The following is a 15,363-nucleotide window of genomic DNA, read 5'->3' as shown; positions in this document are numbered from 1 at the left end:
TTCTGACTTCTGTTGCCATTCTGTTTCCCTAAAGCCAGCCTGTGGCTCAGGCCTGTCCCTTCTGGCCCAGCATCAGCCTCTTCACTGGTACCCTCCCCTCTGGCACCCCCTCCTTCAGCAGCTAGCGATCTGGCCAGGCCACCCTCCTGCCTGAGTCTCCCCGAAGGCTCCGTGTGTGTGCCCTCAGGGAAGTGCCAGCCCTGTGCACCGGGCACCTGGCTTATCATCAGCTTGCCCTGGGCGCTGTAGATGCATCACCCCCCACATCCTCACCACAGCCCAGGTGGGGGGATGGAGGCCAGGGTTGCAACGGTGGAGCTGGGGCACACCCACAGGTTGCGTAACTCCCGAACCCATGCTCTTACCTGCTCTACCGCCTCTCCATGAGTGAGTGAATGAATGAATGAATGAATGAATGAACAAACAGTCTATGACCAGGTTTTCTTTTCTTTCTTTCTTTTTTAAAATATATTTTATTGATTTCAGAGAGGAAGGGAGAGGGTGAGAGAGAGATAGAAACATCAATGATGAGAGAGAATCATTGATTGGCTGCCTCCGGCATGCCTCCCACTGGGGATCGAGCCCACAACCTGGGCATGAACTGTGACCTCCTGGTTCATAGGTCGACGCTCAACCACTGAGCCACGCCGGCCGGGCCACCAGGTTCTTTTTCAGAAATACAGATACCCTTTGGAAAAATCCTATGTCCCATCCCTAACCAGTTCAATTTGCCTATGAGGTCACTTTCTTGGTTGGAGAAGAGGAAAAGGAGAGGGAGGGGGAGGGGGGAGGGGGGGAGGGGGAGGGGGGAGGAGTGAGGCGGAGGAGGGCAGAGGGAGGAGGCCCTAGTGACCCAGGGCAGAGGGTGTCTCTGGAGTGGAGGCTTCCCCACTGGCACTTCCCTGAGGACGGGCCATGACCCCAGCAGAGGAGAGCATCTTTATCTGCCCAGCATCTACCTTGACCTTCAGAGGTCTGAGAGGCTGAGGAGGGGCCCCCTGCAGGGCCTGTGGTTGGAGTGAAGAAAGCGATTGCATAAAAGTGGAGAGCCTTACCACAGCCCGGTCCTGCCCGCCTGAGTCATGCTTGAATCGGAGGGAGGAGAGCGAGCCCCGAGGCCCCCGGATTCCAAGCTGCAAGGCCTCCAGCGTGACATCGCTGAAGTCATCGCCCGATGAGCTCAGGCAGAGGCGCCGGGGGACCGGGTAAGAGGCGGGAGAGGGCCCAGGCTGCCTCAGCAGAACTCCAGGCCTGGGTTGGAGAGGTCACAGGTCACGGTCTGCCTCACGGAGAGGTCCAAACCACTCCTAATGTCGGGGTGCCTCTGACATGACCCCTGTGTCCCCAGCACTCAGCACAGTGTCTGGCACACTTAGCGCTCAGGGGTCAGGTGTTTAACAGATGAATGAATGAATGAATGAATGAATGAATGAGCGAGCTAGTGTGGCACCTCTGCTGGGCACTCTGGTCTCCCATGTAATTCTGCGACCTTCAGAAATGGCTGTTCTGGGGCCTCACATGCCCTTGGTTCCCGTGACAACTCGGCCTGACCTGTGGTCACAGGTCACTTTCACCTGCTTGGGGGTGTGGCTGGACTGTGCAGCGCTAGGGAATGACTGACAGCTGGGTGCAAACCCGGCATCCAGCCTGGAGGGGGAAGCACGTCTGCTCTAGGATAGCGTGCAATTCAGAAGCCAAATACTGTGCCGCCCCTGGGGCGGGAGGGTTTGTTAGTGATGAGGTAGGAGGGTCGGGTCCCCAGAGGGTCACACGGGGCTGCCTGGGCCCCTGGCTGCAGCTTGTGCCGGGGGATGGGGAGGGAGTAGCAAGGGACGAGGCTGGTCTTTTCCAGGATCCAAGCTTGGAACTTTTCCAGACCCTCCCTGCCCCCACCTCCCCACCCAGTGCTCGGGGCCGAGCAGTCGATTGCAGAGCACGTGATACCTGACGACAGCTCTGGGACGGACAGTCCAGCTTGGGCACTGCAGATCCTGGGAGGTCGGCGCTCCAGCTGGGCCCATGGAGATCAGCCCGCTGGGCCTCCACCCCCGCTCTGGGCATCAGCCCCTTCTCGGCCAGGCGCCCTCACCTGGGCCCTCTGGGCCTTTCTCACGCACCTGAGCAGCCCCTGCACGCGGCTGCGGTGAGCACAGAAACAGAGGGTCCTCACTCCCCGGGCCTCAATCCCCTCGTCTCTGACGTGGGGAGAAGGACAGGCCACCGGGAGGGTTGTGGCGAGACGACCAGGAGCCCCTGTTCATACAGCCCTGGGCACGGTGTCTGGCAGGTAAAGGGAGCCATTCTGACCATCCATCTTGTCATATGATCATTATTCTGTTTTCGCCAAGTTTTACTGCCAAAGCTGCCTCCCGGCTGCCCTGGGGGTGGCGGGAGCAGGCTGTTCTCTGCTGCCAGGCCTTCCCTCGCCCTGAAACCAAGCGGCCTGCTCAGCTGGGGGTCTGCCGCCCCGGGGGTCTGCCTTCGGGGGTCTGCCCCTCCCGGAGCGGGGGTGCTGGTGGTCTCCCCTCCCAGTTGCTGCCTCCAAGCTGCTCAGCAGGGACACACCCAGGGCCCTGTCGGCCTGTGGGGGGGGGTCCACGTGGCCAGGATCATGCCCAGAGAAGGCCTGGCAGCAAACACTGTGAGGAGGGGCTGCTGGCTGCAAGGGGCTGGTCTGGGTCAGTACCCTGCTCCTCCGGGCCAGGTGAGAGCAGGGAGGCCTGCGTGGTGGTGGAGGCAGGGTGGGGTGGGGGCAGGGAAGCAGAGAGGCTGGCACGGAGAAAGCCTTCCCCCTACGGTACCAAAGGACAAGCAGGTTGGAAACGGCCCCCCGGTGGGGCTTCTGGTGGACCCGGCGCCCAGAAGAGCAGGCGGCAGACCGGGCCCACTCGGTTGGCTGGGAGCAGCTGGTTGTTTTGGGGTTGCTAGGGCGGAGCTCACTGAGGATCCGGGATAGAGGGCTCGCGGTGAGGATGCGGCGGGTACAGGGTGGAGCGTGGGAACGCGGGTGAGGACCCCTGGGCTGGCCAGGCCCCCACGCGGATACACGGAGGGACTTGTTTGTCCTCTGCTCCCAGGGACCCCTCGGGCCGCTGAGCTCAGCCCCTTCTCCGTGGGTCCGGGCTGGGCGCGCCCACCTTTCCCTCTCTCCCCAGCTCTTCCCCTCACACCTGGGAGCACCTGTTTGGGTGGAGCTCAGCCCAGCTGTTGATTTCATTGGCTGTTGGGTAGCCTCCTATTGGCTGCCTGTGGTCTGGTGCTCTCTGCTGTCCAATCAGTTGTGTCCGTGGTGGGTGGACCAAGGAAATAGGGGAGGGGCGTCTACAGGTGTGTGTGTGCTAGAGGGGGAGCCCCCTTACCCCCTTACCGGGTGCTCAGGCAGGGCTCACATTCTGGGCACGCCCAGTACATGCTTTGGCTTCCAACCAGCCAGTCAGGTTCTTGGGGACCCAGCAACCTCCCACCCCTTTCTCCTCTGCGTTTCTCTTTCCACCCGGTACCTACACATCGTGGGTCTTATTCTGTTGTAGGGTAATTCGTTCTTTTAAAAAAAATTATATATGTATTGATTTCAGAGAGGAAGGGAGAGGGAAAGAGAGACAGAAACATCAATGATGAATCATTGATCGGCTGCCTCCTGCAGGCCCCACGCTGGGGATCAAGCCTGAAACCTGGGCATGTGCCCTGACCTGACCGGGAATGGAACCCTGACCTCCTGGTTCATAGGTCGATGCTCAACCACTGAGCCACACCAGCCCAGTGGAGAATTGGTTCTTTGCCAGTCTCTACCCACAGGGGACTGACCATGGGTGGAGGGCGAGGGGGCTTCACACACCCCTCCCCAGCCTCTGGGCTCGGTTGCATCTCAGTTAAAACCAACACCAACAGCAGCAACGGTTTGCAATGTCACGCCAGGCACACGCCTCCACGCTCCCTGGATGCTCTTGGCAATCCTGAGCGAGGCCTGTGATCACGCCCGTTTCAGAGATGGGAAGGCGAGATTCGGAGAGGTGGAGGGTGGCATTCAGACAGTGAGCAGGCCCTGGCTCAGGCCTGTGCTCCTCCCTGCTCCCCAGCCGCTGGGCCCAAAAGCAGCGTCCGCATCTCCCAGCACAGGGCTCGAGGTCTGGCTGAAGGCCTTCCTTTCCTCTGAGGTTCTCATCACAAAGGTGACCTTCGGGCCACGTGTCTTAAGGAAATAAAACACCGATGACAACGGACGTTTTCTGAGAATTTCTGTAGAGCTGAGCTGTCCACTGTGCGGGCCCTGAGCCAGTCGGGGTCCCAAGCTCCTCAGGCGTGGGGAGCCCGCACCCAGGGGTGGAGAGCCCGCACCGAGGGGTGGGGAGCCCTCACCGAGGGGTGGAGAGCCCGCACCGAGGGGTGGGGAGCCCTCACCGAGGTGTGGGGAGCCCGCACCGCGGCATGCTGTGGGAGAACAAGTGGGACCTGGTTCTGAAGACCTGATATTAAAAACGTAAACTAGCTCATTAGTCACGTAAAATTATTGATTACTGGTTAAAAGAGAGCATTTTGACCTGGCTGGCGTGGTTCAATGGTTGAGCGTCGACCTATGAACCAGGAGGTCACGGTTTGATTCCCGGTCAGAGCACATGCCCGAGTTGTGGGCTCGATCCCCAGTGTGGGGCATGCAGGAGGCAGCAGAATGATTCTCTCGTTGTTGTTTCTATCTCTTTCTCCCTCTCCCTTCCTCTCTGAAATCAATATATATATATATGAACATTTATATATATGTACATATATACATATATATGAGAACATTTTGGATATATATGGGTTAAATAAAATATATTGTTATAGTAGGCCGAGTAATGTCCCCCCAAAGTATCGGGTCCTAATCCCTGGAACCTGGAACTGCCACCTTATGTGGGAAAGGCCTCTTCCTTTGCAGCTGTGACCAGTGAAGGCCTTACGGTGAGGTTACCCAGCTAAACCCGACATGCGATCACTTGCGTCCTAATAAGCGGGAGGCAGAGGGAGCTGTGACCCAGAGAAGATGGGCGGGCAGTGTGACCACGGGGCAGGGACTGGAGCGCGGCAGCCACAAGCCAAGGAATGCCGGCAGCCACGGGAGCAGGCAGCGGCCAGGGACAGACAGGTCCTTCCACGGAGGCTGTGGCCGGCCGCGCAGCCCCGCTTACACCTCGGGGCCTCCAGAACCTGAGAGAGAAATGTCTGTTGTTTTATGTCACCAGGTTTCTCATCATTGGTTTCAGCAGCCACAGGAAGTAAATACGAGTATTTACTTCACCTGTCTCGTTTTTATTTTTTACCTAAAAAAAGAACATTTTTTAAAATATATATTTTATTGATTTTTTTACAGAGAGGAAGGGAGAGGGATAGAGAGTCAGAAACATCGATGAGAGAGAAACATCGATCAGCTGCCTCCTGCACACCTCCTACTGGGGATGTGCCCGCAACTAAGGTACATGCCCTTGACCAGAATCGAACCTGGGACCCTTGAGCCCGTAGGCCGACGCTCTATCCACTGAGCCAAACTGGTTAGGGCAAAAGAACATTTTTAAGTACTATTTTTTATTGCTTATTTTTGTTAAGCCGGGGGTATTTTTCCATTGATTTTTTAATTGTTATTTTTATTTTAAATCCTCACCTGAGGATATTTTTCCATTGATTTTTAGGGAGAGTGGGAGAGAGAGAGAAAGACAGAGAGAAATATTGATGTGAGAGAGACACATCAACTGGTTGCCTCCTGCATGTGCTTGGACCGGGGCCTGGGCCGGAAAGAGTCTGCCACCAACGTACATGCCCTTGATCAGAATCGAACCCGGGACCCTTCCGTCCACAGGCCGACACTATCCACTGAGCCAAACTGGCTAGGGCTGACCTGGAACGTTTTTAATTACCTGTGTGCCTTGCACCTGTGGTGGCCTCCGGTCCCTGTTGGACAGCACTGTCCTGAGCAGCTGCTCTGGGCCAGGTGAGCGTGGGCCTTCTCGCTCTCCTCCACGCGTGACCCGGAAGCCTCCTCCCTTCCCTGGCTCCTTGTCTGTGAACAAGTTGTTGAATCAGGACGACACTTCTCACCTGCGGCCCCTGGGCCTCTGGGCGTCCAGGAAGGGGGCTGTAGATTTATTTTCAAGTGGGCAGCATCAGTTAAGTCAATCTTCCGTTGAACGATAGGAAGCGAGCTCTCTCTGGAGGGCCACCCAGCAGGTGCATGGGTCCCGTGGACGCACAAACGCGTTCAGGAGCACAGGAAGGCGGCGTGTGCGTTTCCTGGGGCCGCTGTCACCGATGACCACTCGCCGAAGCCTTGCGGCCGCAGACTCATTCTCCCGCGGTTCTGCAGGCCAGCGGCCCGAAACCCAGGTGCCACTGGTGGGGCCTGACGGGGGCTCAGAGCTGGCCTCCCCGGCCTGTAAGCTCGTTGTAGCCGAAGGCAGCTGAGAGCCTGTGGACCCAAGAGGAATGTTTAGCGCTCCAAGAATTTAAATGGGGGACCTTTTAAAAGTAATAAAAGTAACCGCCAGAAATAACTTTTTATGACCTAGCTATAGGGCAGGGCAAACTTTTAATTCCGGAACATCTGCTTTTCTTATCATACTGTGACCGGCTTCCTGCACCCCAAGGCGCCTTGCCTCCCCTGAGCTCCGAATGCCAGATAATTCTCCTCTTAACTTTGTCTCTGAACCGCTCATGTATGTGGGGCTCCCAGACGTATGTGTGTAATTAAATTTGTTAGTCCGTCTCATGCTGCTTTAATTGATAGACCACCCAGAAAAACCTCCAAGGGCAGAGAGCCCCCCGGCCCCCCAGTTCCTTCCAGAGGCCCTGAGGGGCTCTCTCGTCTCGTTTCTCTTCTGGGGGCTGCTGGCAACCCTGGGCAGTCCTTGGCTTGTGGCTGCATCCGTCCAATCTCGGCCTCTGTCTCCGCATGACCTTTTCCTCTGTTTGGCCTCCCCTCTTCTCTCTTTTTTTTTTTTTTAAATATATATATTTTATTGACCCTTCACAGAGAGGAAGGGAGAGGGACAGAGAGTCAGAAACATCGATGAGAGAGAAACATCGATCAGCTGCCTCCTGCACACCCCCCACTGGGGATGTGCCCGCAACCAAGGCACATGCCCTTGACCGGAATCGAACCCGGGACCCCTCAGTCCGCAGGCTGACGCTCTATCCACTGAGCCAAACCGGTTTCGGCCCCTCTTCTCTCTCTTATAAGAACACCGGCCCCTGGATTTAGCGCCCCTTAAATCCAAGATGTTCTCCTTCAAGATCCCTCACCTAAGCACATCTGCAGAGACCCCGTGCTGGTAGATTGTTGGTGTCAGCTCGACTGGCCACGGGAGCCCACATCACACAGGGTTTCAGGGTGTGTCTGTGAGCATGTTTCTGGGTTTGAATCAGTGAACTCAACTTGCAGATGGCCGATCCCGGGCCTCCTCAGCCTCTGTAATTGCATGAGCCAGTTCTTCATAATAAATACCTGTGTGTGTGTCTCTCTCTCCGTCTCTGTCTCTCTCTCCTACTGGGTTTGCTTCTCTGGAGAACCCTGACCAATACAGACCCCATTTCCGAATAAGGTCATATTCACAGGTACCGGGGGTGGGGCTTAGGACTTGGACGTATCCTTTTTGGGGGATGCTATTCCACCCCTGCAGGCATGTTGCCTGGGTCTTTGGAAAAGGCTGGGTGCAAGGGGCTCAGGGCGTGGGGTCCGCACCCGTGGTCTGGACCCGCAGCCTCCACGGTGACCTCTTTACTGCGGTTTTCTCTTCCCTGAGCCCCAGGAACCCTCTCTGGAGACTGGAAGTCAAGGTGTTATGAGTACTGACTAGCTATGTGACTGGTAAGCTACTCAACGACTCCGCACCTCAGTTTCTCATCTACAGAAATGGGAATAAAGATAGTACCTACCTTAACCAGATGGTATGGCGAATACGTTTATATTTCCTGGGCACGTGATGAACATCATATAAGCGCTGTTTTAAAAGATATTACATGAGCCCCCGCCGGCATGGCTCAGTGGTTGAGCATCGACCTATGAACTGGGAGGTCATGGTTTGATTCCCGGTCAGGGCACGTGCCTGGGTTGTGGGCTCGATCCCAAATGTGGGGCGTGTGGGAGGCAACTGATCAATGATTCTCTCTCGTCATTGATGTTTCTATTCCTCTCTCCCTCTCTCCCTTCCTCTCTAAAAATCAATAAAAAATATAAAATAAGATAAATAATAAATACAACGATATTACATGAGGCCTGGCTCAGGGGAAGCACTCAGAAATGCGAGCGGCTGTTAGCGTTCGATTTGTGCTCAGATGTTGGCCCCCATGAAGGTGGGGCTGAAGAAAGGCCCATCACGCTCTGATGTTCTCTCTCCTCTGGCTCGAGGAGGACACGCCTTTCTCCCTCACCTGGTGCAGAGTCCCCCTGAGCTGGGGGTCCGGCAGGTTCCCGGGGGTCCTGTGCTCAGATCATGCTCTTGTCATCTTGAAACTCTTCCCTTTTGAACAAGGGGTTTTGCATTTTCATTCTGCACTGGGCCCCACACATCATGGAACCAGACCCGCTTCGAGTCACACTTCTTCCCGCGCTGGAATAGTGAGGGGTCTCCAGCAAGGGGTGAGGGTGCCCTCCGGTCTGAGCTGGCTCCCTGGCACACAGGGCGATGGCCCCTCTAAGAGGGACCTTTACAAGCCGGGTCGTGAGGGCTGGAAAGCCTGGGACCCGAGCATAAGCTGATGGCATGGCAGGGGTTTGCGGGGAAGAGGGGATTGAGGGGGGACCCAGAGTGTCCTCCAATTTCTGAAGGGCAGTGGGGAGGAGAAGGGAGCTTGTGTGTTCTCTGTGGCTCCGAGGGGCAGATCCAGCTGGGCATAAGGAAGGAATTTTGAACAAGGGGAATTGCGCAAGAGGCTGGCCTGCATCCAAACCTCGGCTCTTCCTGGGGGCGCAGAGCACAGGGTCTGGCTTGGGACGGCCCCACCTCTGCCCAGATGTGTGACCTTGGAGAAGGTCGCCTGTAGCCCTGAGCCTCCTTTCCATCCATGAATGAACCTGCCACAGGGGGACGATGCCGGCGGAGGGAACGAGGTGGGTTTAGAAGTAAAGCGCCTGGCGGCGCCTGGCTCCTGGGCGGGGCCTCCCGCAGACCTGCTGCGGCCGGCTGTTGTGATTGGCTGATTGGCAATCTTGTTACTGGACGTGGTGAGTTCCCGGACGGGCAGGTTCAGGGACCCCGGGGAGTTGCAGTTGCTGCCTTGCATCAGCGCTCAAGGAGGAAGCACGCACTTCGCCCCCTGACGGTTTCAGCATCCGACCTGATGATTCCCTCCAAACCCACGGCCCTAAGATCCTGTCGCTGTGACCAGGGCCTCGAGGGGAGGGGTTGGTGCCTCTTGGGGGACTGAGGAGGTTTGGGTCTTGGAAGCAGCTGAAGAAGAGGGAAGGGTTCCCATCGCTCTGGCCTTGGAAAAGCCTGGCCGACTGTCCCCTGCGCCCTTGCTGGCGGAACATGATCCCAGGAATGCGAACCTCCCCCCGCCCAGGGCCTCCTCGGAAATGGGTTCCTGATGTGGCTGGAGCGGGACACTGGCCTTGCCCACGGGACACAGCGGCGGTGGGTGGGGGGTCGCGTGTGCCCGCCTGATGCCCGGGCAGCCCGGCAGGGAGGGTCCTGGCTCCCACGGAGCCCGGAGCCACTGCCTGGAACCACACTCAGGGTGCCAGCAGCAGCTTCCCTGGAAAGGTCTTGGCAGCGGGTTGTGCTGAGACAAACATTCCTGCTCTCCCTCCTCCCCATCTGCTCTCCCTCCTCCTTCAGCTGCTCTCCCTCCTCCCCCATCTGCTCTCCCTCCTCCCCCATCTGCTCTCCCTCCTCCCCCATCTGCTCTCCCTCCTCCCCATCTGCTCTCCCTCCTCCCCATCTGCTCTCCCTCCTCCCTCAGCTGCTCTCCCTCCTCCCCATCTGCTCTCCCTTCTCCCTCAGCTGCTCTCCCTCCACCCTCAGCTGCTCTCCCTCCTCCCTCATCTGCTCTCCCTCCTCCCCATCTGCTCTCCCTCCTCCCTCAGCTGCTCTCCCTCCTCCCCATCTGCTCTCCCTCCTCCCCCACCGCCTGTCAGCTGTGGCATGTTCCCACTGCATGCATGTCCACGGCTCCCTGCAGCATGATGGGGCCTGAGGCCGAGTCCGGAAGCAGCAGATGGGCTCCGTCAGATCCTGGAACAGCCACGTGGGTTTCTCTCCCCTGGGACCGGGGAAGGGGTTGGGCACCTCGCTGGCCCCAGAAAGTCGCCGGCATTTCAGGCACACGTTCAGGCTCTGGGCACACCCCGTGTTAGGCGTGTAAATGCAGCCGTGAGCATGACAATGGCCTGGCTTCTCTCTTCTCATTTCGGTGTGAAACTAGCCATTTAAAACGTGCGATTCGGTTGAGCAGCCATCGCCGCCGTCCAGCTCTGGAACTTTCATCTTCGCCAGAGAAGAGCCGTTTACCTTAGAAGTGCCTCCCATCCCCCCCCCACCCCCCCCACCCCGCCAACCTCCAGTCCGCTCTCTGTCCTATGGACTTGCCGACAGCGAGCATTTCATGTAAATCGGATCATACAATATGTGGGTTTTTTAAAGTATTTTTTAAATGGATTTTAGAGAGGAAGGGAGAGGAGAGAGAGAAGCATCAATGATGAGAAGCACTGATCCGGTGCCTCCAGATCGCGCCCAGGGGGATCGGGCCCCAGCCCAGGAATGTGCTCTGACCGGGAATCAAGCCGTGCCGCCTGGTGCGCAGGTGGAAGCACCCCCCTGAGCCACGCCGGTCAGGCACTGTGTGGCTTTTGTGGCTGGCTTCTCCCTCTCAGCGGAAGGGCTTGCGGGTTAAATCCCCTGACGCGTGTGTGAGCCCGGCATGCCTCTTCAGGGCCGGGCCATATTCCAGGCGGCTGTCCGGCCTCTGCTCACCGCTGCACGTTACGGCTGAGCAGCCCTGCGATTGCTCGTTCCCGGGAGGATGCGCACCCCGGGCACTTCCCGACTCGGGAAACACGGTCAGGACATGACGCGTGAAACGCTGCTGCCTCTCCGCGCTTACCACGGGCCAGCTCCCCCGGGCCCGAGCCCACGGCCCTCGGCTGGACCTCTGCTGCCTCTGTGACAAGAACAGCCACCTTGACCCGCGGCAAATACAGCCACCAGCCTGGCCCCCGGCCCACATCTCCGCCACAGGTCTCATCGTCCTCGCTCCCTGGGGAATGGGACACCACGGCGTCTGGGATTAGCCCAGGTCGGGGATGAGGGCAAACCCCAGTGGCCCAGAGAAATGGACAGCGGCCGTCCGCCCTCTGGCCACTGTCCTTAAGGGCGATGGCATCATCCCTGAAGGCCGTCTTGGTGGTCTCAGATGGGCGTCAGGCTGGCAGTCTGGCACGGGTCCCCGGATCTGCCTGCTTCGCCGATGGGCAGCTGCCAGTCCTAACTCACCTGGATCCTTGTCAGTGAGTGTCAACGCTGTGTTTCTACGCTGCTGGATGGGCGTCTGAGCCGCCAATATGCAAATTAACTAAATCTAAAATCCCATCTGTCTTTTCCGGTCCTGAGGGGTTGTCCGAAGCGGTGCCCTGGGCGATGCCCCAGGTATCTGTTCTGGTCGCAGCCGCCCAGCAGCCAGTCCTGCTCAGGGACACATGGGCCTCCCCCTGGGCGCTCTGCCTGTCAGGAGAGGTAGCCAGACTCTCCGGGGCATTCCAAGGAGTGGGGGCAGTTGGGGGGCAGAGGGGCAGTGGGGGGCAGAGGGGCAGTTGGGGGGCAGAGGAACAGTTGGGGGGCAGAGGGGCAGTTAGGGGGCAGAGGAGCAGGCCTCAGGACCCAGAACAAAACTCTGGAGCTTACTTATCTTGGTCTAGACCAGCCGTGGGCAAACTATGGCCCGCGGGCCGGATCCGGCTGTTCTATCCGGTTCTCTTGCTCTCCCCTCTGCTCCTTTACTTTGAATTTATATTAGTTCACACAAACACTCCATCCATGCTTTTGTTCTGGCCCTCCGGTCCAGTTTAAGAACCCATTGTGGCCCTCGAGTCAAAAAGTTTGCCCACCCCTGGTAGACCAGTGGTCGGCAAACTCATTAGTCAACAGAGCCAAATATCAACAGTACAATGATTGAAATTTCTTTTGAGAGCCCAATTTTTTAAACTTAAACTTCTTCTAACACCACTTCTTCAAAATAGACTCACCCAGGCCGTGGTATTTTGTGGAAGAGCCACACTCAAGGGGCCAAAGAGCCGCATGTGGCTCGCGAGCCACAGTTTGCCGACCACGGGTCTAGACCCCTTTGGTTAGGAAAGAAAAGAAATCCAAATCCAATTAGCTTAATTCAGTTCAACAGATGGCAGTGGTGTGTGTGTGTCAGACACAGGACCAATGCTTGAGGTGCCCTAGGAAGCCAGGTGTCACACACAGGACACTAAACCCATTACCAGGTGTGTCATCCATTGAGTGATTGTGCCGTGGAAAGAAAAGAGAAAGTAGAGGCAGGGAAGGGGGTGGGGACCGGCTGCAGAACTGAGGGAGGTGCTCAGAGTGGGTCTTACAGAGAAGGAGGGGTGGGAGCAAACTTGACGATGAGGTGTCCACCCAGTGGGTGCCTGGGGGACGGGCGTCCTAGGCAGAGCGATCAGCCAGAACCAAGGCGCAGAGAGGACAGTGTGTGGCGGGTGAGGACCGGCGAGGAGGGCCGCGTGACTGGCTGGCGGAGTGAGGTGGGAAGGAGGGAGAGAGGAGCTGGCTCACAGAGAACCAGATGGGGACCAGATGGGATAGGCCCATGAGCCGTTGTCCAAACTTTGGCTTCTACTCTGAGTGAGATGGGAGCCACTGCAGGGTTTGACGCAGAGGAGAGCCGTGGTGTGACTGATGTTTTGTTTAAGCAAAAAAGGAAACTCCTAGATTCCGGGTGAGTCAGAGACTGGAGCCTCATTGTCTCCTCCAGAATACAGCCTTCTCCATGGGGGCAGGGGCAATGGCTGCACACAGCGGCCAATACTGCCCCAGGGCCCAGTCCTGGAGCCAGAGGGGTCCATCAGTGTCAGAATAGAACCTCCCAGGGAAGGCCTCTGATTGGCTGTCCTGAGGCCAGTAACATTGTAATTGGCTGGTCTGGGTCACATGCCTACCATCCTAAGAAAATGGAGAGCACCCATTGGCTGCCCCACCAGAATCACAGGCAATAGGAGTACCAGTCCTGCAAGGACGGGTGTGATTCCCCAAAGGAAGGAAGGAGAGAGAGGTGAGCGGGGAGACAAAAACAACAGTCCTCCTTGGAACGGCTCCTCCGCAGGGGGGTCCAGGAGTCCCACCGGGTGGGCTTCTGCCCAGGAGGGGCTGCGGAGCCATCGGAAAGAGCTGACCAATCCCCGTTCGCCTCTTCCGTAGACCATGTTCACAAACACTGCTTCCCATGGGAAGGATGCTGCTGCGTGACGACCATGAGACAAATCTGACCTAGAAGTCACTCCGAGGACTTTTATGTGTTTGGTGTCTTTAATCACTGCGTTTCCCCATCCTTGGCTCAGCAATACTCACTGAGGTCAGGAGCCGGGGCCGAGGGGGGCCACTTCCTCCCCTCTCTCAGCCTCCTCTGAAGTCAGACAATTACAGCCCAAGGCCCGGGTCCCCAGCAGCAGGAAATGCCGGGGGCAGGGAGCGAGGGGAGGCTGCCTGGGCTCCAGACACTGCAGCTCCCGTTGCTCAGAGAGGCACAGTTATGACTGCAGAACCTGTGTGGGCTTTTAAACGATATATAATAATAATAATAATAATAATAATAATAATAACAATAATAATAATAAAAAGAGATGCGGATCTACGTAAAGTAACAGTTGAAGACAGAGCTGAGAGAATTTCACACACATCCCTTCCTGTGTAACCATGACCCAGGCCAAGACAGAAAGCTTTGACCCTCCCACCCCACCCCCACAGCGGGGCCTCCGGCAGGAGCCCCCCACACCCCCTCCCAGCTCCCCGCCCCCGCTCAGGGCAGGGGCACGATCCCATTCCACAGGCAAACAATGTAAGGGGCTGCAGGAAAAGTAACACCCCATCATCTCCACCACCAGGAACCACAGGGCCTTCCCCGCGGGCGGAGGGCTGGGAAGTTCCTGGCCGGAGATCAGAGAAGGTTTGTCCTCCTTGCCAGGCCTGGCTTCCCGGTTGAGTTCAGCAGGCGATGAGGCCGAGATTCCTGCCGTGGGGTCCCACGCCTCAGTCAGAAGGGCTGCCCAGGGGCCCTCGGATTTCGGCTTGAGCACACATGCCTCCTAGTCCAAGGAGGGATCCCCACCCAGGGTCCCCTCTGGGGCTTCCCCTGGTCTACCATTCTGGGCGTGGTACAGTCCCCAGCCCCTATAACTGAGCTTTCTATAAAATATTTTTATTGATTTCAGAGAGGAAGGGAGAGGGAGAGAGAGAAAGAAACATCAATGATGAGAGAGAATCATGGATCGGCTGCCTCCTGCACGCCCCACACTGGGCACTGAGCCCACAGGGCCTGTGCCCTGACCGGGAATCGAGCCATGACCTCCTGGTTCATAGATTGAAGCTCAACCCCTGAGCCACGCTGGCCGGACCATAACTGCTTTTTGACCAGGAAGACAGCCACCTCTGGCAGTTCCCCTGAGGTGGGGGTCAGGGCGGCCCGGGTCCTATGTCCTCAGAAACATCCCAGGAGCAAGCCTGCACAGTCCCACCCTCAGTCAGAGGTCAAATGGACTCAGGACGCTCCATGCGCTCTATGTCCCGTCCTGGCATGACCTCGCCTTCTCTCTAGGAGCCGGGACAGCCCTGCTGGCAGCCCCATCTTAGAGAAAGGAGGGTTTGGCACATTGAAATGGACAGGAATGTTCCTTCCTCCCCTCCCCACGCCACAGCCACTGTCCCCGGCAGCAAGGGCAGAGGGTTCTGAGAGCCTCCTGGTAGACCTGGGAGGTCAGAATTATTTTCCACATTTTGAGGAAACTGAGGCTCATGCTGATGGAGGGCCTGGGACATGCCAGGTGCTTAATAATTAGACCTGAGTTTCTCTCTGTGTGTGTGTGTGTGTGTGTGTGTGTGTGTGTGTGTGTTAATCCTTACCCTAGGATACTTTTCCATTAATTTTTGGAGAGCGTGGAAGGGAGAGGGAGAGACAGAGAGAAACATCGATGTGAGAGAGACACATTGATGGGTTGCCTTCCGCACTTGCCCCGACCAGGGCCGGGGATCAAGCCTGCAACCCGGGTACCTGCCTTTGACCCAAATCGAACCTGGGACCCTTCAGTCCGAGGGCTGACGCTCTGTCCACTGAGCCAAACTGGCCAGGGCCACAGACGTGACTTTCTTTAGTTCTCTCAGTGCT

At 57.4% G+C, this 15,363-nt stretch overlaps 1 protein-coding gene across 3 annotated transcripts in view; it reads left to right on the top strand.

Moving 5' to 3' along the window:
* Nucleotides 1-1,077: 1,077 nt before the first annotated feature.
* PTGES (prostaglandin E synthase) overlaps nucleotides 1,078-15,363 on the top strand; it is a 28,839-nt gene continuing 14,553 nt past the window's right edge. For 2 of the 3 annotated variants that reach the window (XM_080669999.1, XM_080669998.1), the window contains exon 1: nucleotides 2,227-2,287. The gene's annotated coding sequence lies outside the window, so the exon portion shown is untranslated. Of the gene's footprint in view, nucleotides 1,206-2,226; nucleotides 2,288-15,363 lie in introns of those variants that run through there. The other variant, XM_080669997.1, reaches the window with a different exon arrangement.

This window comes from Plecotus auritus (genome assembly GCF_963455305.1).
Source record: "Plecotus auritus genome assembly, chromosome: 5".
In the NCBI taxonomy this organism is placed as follows: domain Eukaryota; kingdom Metazoa; phylum Chordata; class Mammalia; order Chiroptera; family Vespertilionidae; genus Plecotus; species Plecotus auritus.
Note: the sequence above shows the minus strand (reverse complement) of the source record. Positions and strands in the feature narration are given on the sequence as shown.